The following is a 6,000-nucleotide window of genomic DNA, read 5'->3' as shown; positions in this document are numbered from 1 at the left end:
GTTGGGCATGCCAGAAGGGATAATGTAGCATAGTGAACCAAGGAGTATTAAGTTGGGGAGGCAGTATGATATAGGGGATAGGGCACTGGGCTGGGAGACAAGAGACTTACATTCTGTTTCTTAACTCTGCCATTCATGGTGAGTAAATCACATCACTCTACCTCACTGTGCCCCTGTTTTCCCTACCACCCTTTTGTCTGTATTCTCTATGTAGACTGTAAGCTCTTCAGGACAGGGATTGTCTCACTATGTGTTTGTAAGATGCCTAGCACAATGGGACCTCAGTCTTATTTGGAGCCTGTAGCACATCATCAATCAATAATAATGTACAATATTGCACGCCTTGTTAGCGCATCCAGAACCTAGCGTACAACATTTCAAAATTTATGTGGCGCACCAAGTGCAGAGTGCCCCATCACATCTACTCTTCCCATAATGCCACAAGTTATAAGAATCAATGAGGGTGCTATTCCATAACTGGATTTGGGACCAGTGAAGTCTGTGAGTGGGTGGTTTGTTTTTTTGTTTTGTTTTGTTTTGTTTTTTGAGCTGAATAAGTTTGAGGTTACTTTCCCTAGACATGTGGAGACTGGAAGATGCTCTGTCACTTGTCATCAGCATCCTGGAATATGTTTCTCCCATTTTCCTTCTTGTACATTGCCATGGCTCCCACTTCTTTCTTCTTATGCAGTTTAATTGCCAACAGGATGGTATTTTGAAAACAGATCATACACCAGGAAAATACAGATTGAACATTTCATCTGAAAATATTTTAAACTGCTTTCCTGTTTGTTTGTTTTCATTTATTTGGAAGCAGAAAAGCAGATTCCTGAATAAGCTGCATTAAGAAATGCCAGCTGCAAAGATGAGTTATATTTCAATTAAATATAAGAACAATACAGAAATGATTGAAATGGCTCTTTTAATTAAATTTGACATAGTTACGATTAATTAAAAAATATATCATTATGAAAGGAATGGGGACAAATATTGCAAGTCATTTTATTCAAGGTTATTGGAACCTTAAATTCCAAGTAGCAATTTTTGTTTTGCCACTTCAATTTAGGTTTAATTTCCCCCCCGGGTAGATGGATATGTAGTGTCCTCTTTCAGGTACTGTAATGTGTACACCAGATAGTGAAATAAAACTGTGAAATGTACTGTGCCATGTAGGGCTTTGGATGCATATTATAAATAATGGGAACTGACAGATTTATCCTTTTAAGAGAGAATAATATAATTTGAAGGCAAAAAACATAGGTATTGCAAATGCACTGTTGCTGCTTTTTGCTTAAGAAATTTATCTACCTTTCCTAATGTTATGTCAACTGGTTTTATTTCCATAATCTGAGTTTAATATTAAAGATATAGGATTGCAAATATAGTTTGTCTGTGGTTGAATGAAGTGTTAAGAGCTTTTTGATGTTTTTTAAAGATGACTGTAGAATTTAGCTTTAACAATTTATTCCAACGCCTATTATGGTTGAGAGAGAGAGAGAATAATAGTGAATTTAAGTTAAAACCTAAAGGCCAAATCTATTCTAACACAAATTTTCAGAGCAGAGCACAACCAATATGACTGCTGAACCTTGCCTTTGGGTCCTGATCAAACGCCCACAAAATTACTGGAAAGACTCCCGTGATTTTAATGGAAGCTCAATCAGGCTCATTCAGTGAAATGAAACTCTACATTATTTAAAAATGTAAATACTAGATTGCAGAAGATGAAATTCACTTCTGTGCAGACTCAGGGTCTCAAAATAAGACCACCTTGGGACTTAGGTGATGGTTAGGTCTTGTACTGCCCCTCTGAATTGGGGTGATTTTCACCCACAGTAGAGAGTTTCTGAGAGTACATGTGATTTATCTGATGTTTGTGGCTTTGCGCTTTGAAAAATGTTCCTTAAGAGAATCTTTGCTTGTTGGAACCCCACACACAAACAACCAGTTGACTATTGTCAGTGGTGTTAGGATTTTTTTTCGCTTGATAAAACCCCAAATAAAATTGAGAAGGATTCTGAAAGGAAATGCAAAGACAGGTCATAGCCAGAGACTGCAAATAATGACAGAAACAAGGCATGCCTGTCTAAAGTTTAATTGACCCTGGAGGATATAAAAGCTTGCTAGAGTTGCTGAAGAGTAAGGATGTCGGAACACCTGCTTCAGCCTTCCTGGAACCCCAAATTAAACCAACTAAAACACAATGTTTATCAAAATTATTTCATATGGCGTGCAGAGTGCCCATAGCTATTGCTCTAATCAGAAACTAACTGCAGAAACCAAAGCAATCAGCGGCATGCATCACTTCACAGATAAGAGTCACACCAACAGAGCCCATAAAAAGACAAGGAAGAGAGTATGTAGGTTAATTTCAAGCTCTTGTGGAAGAAATGTGGAATGGTAACTTGAAGATAAGAAAAGAAATACAGATATCTAATAAGCTGAACGGCAAATAAGCAGTTTTAAATATACAAATTAAAAAGATAAAGAGAGATGTCACTGAGTTAGAGGACTGTGATGTAATAACTGAGGGGAATTTTTAACTGATACGGAAGAAGGATCTATGCAGTGTAGTTGTATCTGTGTCAGTTCCAGGATATTTGAGAGACAAGGTTGGTGAGGTGAGGTAATATCTTTTATTAGATCAACTTCTGTTGGTGAGAGAGACAAGTTTTCAAGCCACACAGAGCTTCTCCTCAGGTCTGGGAAAGGAACTCTCAGCCTCACAGGTGAAGGTAGAATGCAAGGTGGAATGGATTGTTTAGCATGAGTACTTGGCACATATTCTAAAGGATCATTCAAGGCAGAGTGGCCTGTCAACACCTCTGCAATCATAAGACAAAAAGAGGTGGTTAGTTGGTTACAGATGTTTAAGGATGTCAAGTTAAGAGCAGAAGATTAGAAGCAATGGAGAATGGATAAGATCTAACTTGAGAAGAGTTATGGATAAAGAAAGCAGAGGGAAAGATTTTTATTACCATAGGGCTAGATTCACCAAAGGATTTAGATGACTATCTGTCATTTTAGGTGCCTAAATCCCAGAATCAGGCCTCACTGGGATTCATAAAACCCCCACTCAGCTGCTGCCAAACATTGTATGCACCTATTTGCAGTAAAAGTTCTCTGGGTACCTATGTTTTTGCTTTGGGCATGCACATTGCAGCCCCACTCTTGGTGTCCAGATGCCTATGCATGAACCTGGCCTTCACCTAACTCACTTGCAGGGCCTGATTCAGTAAACTTGCTCAGATCCTATCTACTGGTTAGGGCCCAGATGTGAACTGACACAAAACGTCAGGGGAGGGGGAAGAGAGAGGACCTTCCTCATAACTTTTAGCCCAGGGGTTAGGATACTCAACTGTAGTGTGGGAGATTCAAGTCCCTACCTCTGCCTGATGAGGCGAGAGCATTTGAACAGGGATCTGTCATCTCTCTAGTGAATGCCCTAACCACTAGGCTATAGGATATTCTGATATGGAATTCCCTCATGCTGTTCTGTTGAACCTGCTCCACTGTGAATTAAATAATTACAGAGTCAGGGGGAGGGGGAGTAGAGCATAGAAGCATGAGAATACGTTGGTAGCCAGGTGGTTAGAGCACTCACCAAGCAAGAGGGATACTCAGGATCCAGTCCCCCTGCTCCAGTGACTCTTAATTGTGTATCTACAATGGAACAGCTTCAACAGGAGAGACTGAGGGAGCCCCCTCCTACTACTTGCAAAAACAATGTAGGTGCCTAACACAAAGAAAGGCTTTATAGCTGAGAATCCCAAGCAGAGTGAGGGCCTTCTCTGCAGCCCAGACTTAGGCCTGGTCTACACTAAACAGTTAGATCCACGTAAGTCAGCGTCTGTTGATCAAATTATGTCAGTGTACACACTACAGCCTTGTCCTGCTGATGTAAGTACCTTGAAATTGACAAGAAAGCCCAGCTCCCCATCTAGGCTGCTGCTTGGTCTCCACTCCAAGCCCGGCTGCCACTCAGGCTCCTGGCTTGGGCTGCTGCCCGGGCTACCCACTCCCGGGAGCACAGCAGCCAACCAGACCCCAGGCACGGATCTCTCCACCAGAGGCAAGAATCCCTGCGTGGCTTCTACCCCATTCCCGGATGGGGAACTGAGAGCCTGGGGGAGAGGGGAGCAGCTGGGTTTCTGAGGGGGAGCTGCATAGAGCTGAGAGCCCACACTGCCCCTCTTCAGTTGGTGGAAGTGCTCCTGAGTGTGGACATCAGCCACCACAGTAATTACTAACATAGGTTGACATAAAATTGTAGTGTAGACATGCTCTGAGGTGCTAAACTCTCTGAAAGAGGGGTAGCTTAGGGCACACCCCTTGTCTTGGCATCTCTTATGGGCTAGCTTAGGCATGGAGCCTTCTAGTGTGCTAGCTTTTGTGAATCCCATTCTTAGGCAACTTTCTCACTCCATTCATTTTATAGAAAGTTGAGGGCCTAACTCAGGCTTTGTGAATGCCAATGATTTTCTAGGCACCTAAAAGTTAGGCATGGTGACTCTCAGCTTTGCCATGCCTAACATCCTTTGTGAATCTAGCCTGTAGCACCTACTAGCCTTAGTCATTGACCAAGAGCCTATCGTGTCAGACTCTGTATGAATACAGAACAAAAATACAGTAGTTTGCAATCAACCTGCTCATAGTAATGATTTTCAAAAGTACAAATAGCAGTTTAGGTGCCTAACTCCCATTGACTCCTCTAGCAGGGTAGTTAACCTGCTCCTGCCCTGAAGGGCTTAAAACAGCCCTAGGGGAAGGTTGTGGCTGGGAGCTGCTAAGCTGGGCTGATTGGGAAGTGGCTGCAGCTGGCCTGTATAAAGAGGCTGGGAGCCAGGAGCTCAGCAGTCTCCCTCTGCCTGTAGAGGGAGATGAGCCTGGCTGCAGGGAGCGAGGGCTGGGGACAGGCTGAGGAGCCAGGGAGCCCCAGCCTGGAAAGCCCCAGGCTATGGCCTAGCACAAGGCCAACAGCTACTGGGGATTGCAGAGGGCAGCCCAGGTGTAGGCCAAGGCAGCAGGTCCAAACTTTCCTTGCCAGTGATGAGTAGGCTGATACTGCAGTCTGCCCCAGGGCGTGGGGCTAGCTGATGATTGGCGGTAGCCTTATACTGAGGCGAAGTGGGAATAGTGAGTGGGGGTTCCCTGGGGAGGGGAGACCCTAAGACTGAGGGGTTACTGCCAGGGGGCAGCACCCCAAGTGAAAGGGGCACTGGGGTCCTGGGAGGGACATGGGGCCAGAGGACAGGCGGATCACTGGCCTGCAGAGGGTGCTCTGGAGGCTGGAATGAGCTAATTTCCTGAGAGACCAGCAGAAGGCGCCGTAGGGGTGAGTCCGCTCCTCTACAATTCCTAATAGGACACCTAACTGCCGCTTGTCCCTTTGAAAATCTCCCAGGATATTCTTGAGTACCTGCCAGAAGTTGCACTGGATATAGGGCCTTGCAAGTAAAATGCTGAGAGGGAGAGTGCCTGAGAGTAACCCTACAAAGGCTTCTGTGTTTCCAAAACTAATAATAAAACCTTCAGTATGCCAGGAAACATGGCAATCTGAATGATAAGAATTTTTTTCCATACATTCCCAGACACAAGCTTTGTAACAAAACAAGGAAGAGTAAAGAAGGTTGTGATGTTATTGATGGACTTAAAAGGAAGAAGCGGCAAAGAGAACATTAATTCTCCCAAGCACTAATTATTCCAGCTAAACTGAGTGTCTAACGTTACCAAAACTGTGAAATATCCACAGCCCACTACGCAGAAGAAGCAGAAGTCTACCTTGCTCCATTAAGCAAAGCCTATTACTATTATTTATCAGGTCTGGGCTCCATTGTGGTAAACACAGTACAAATATATACAGTAAACGACAGTCCCTGACACAAAGGATTAAACTCTTCAATGTACTTTGTGTACTAAAATGTAAATAAATATTATAGAAGAGTGAAATAGATCAGGATAAAGCTTTCTAAAAACTAAATCTGTTGTGTAATATCAGTC

The sequence above is a fragment of the Mauremys mutica genome, chromosome 1 (genome assembly GCF_020497125.1).
Source record: "Mauremys mutica isolate MM-2020 ecotype Southern chromosome 1, ASM2049712v1, whole genome shotgun sequence".
NCBI classification, from domain to species: Eukaryota; Metazoa; Chordata; order Testudines; family Geoemydidae; genus Mauremys; species Mauremys mutica.
The sequence above is the reverse complement of the archived record's forward strand: the minus strand, read 5'-3'. Positions refer to the sequence as shown.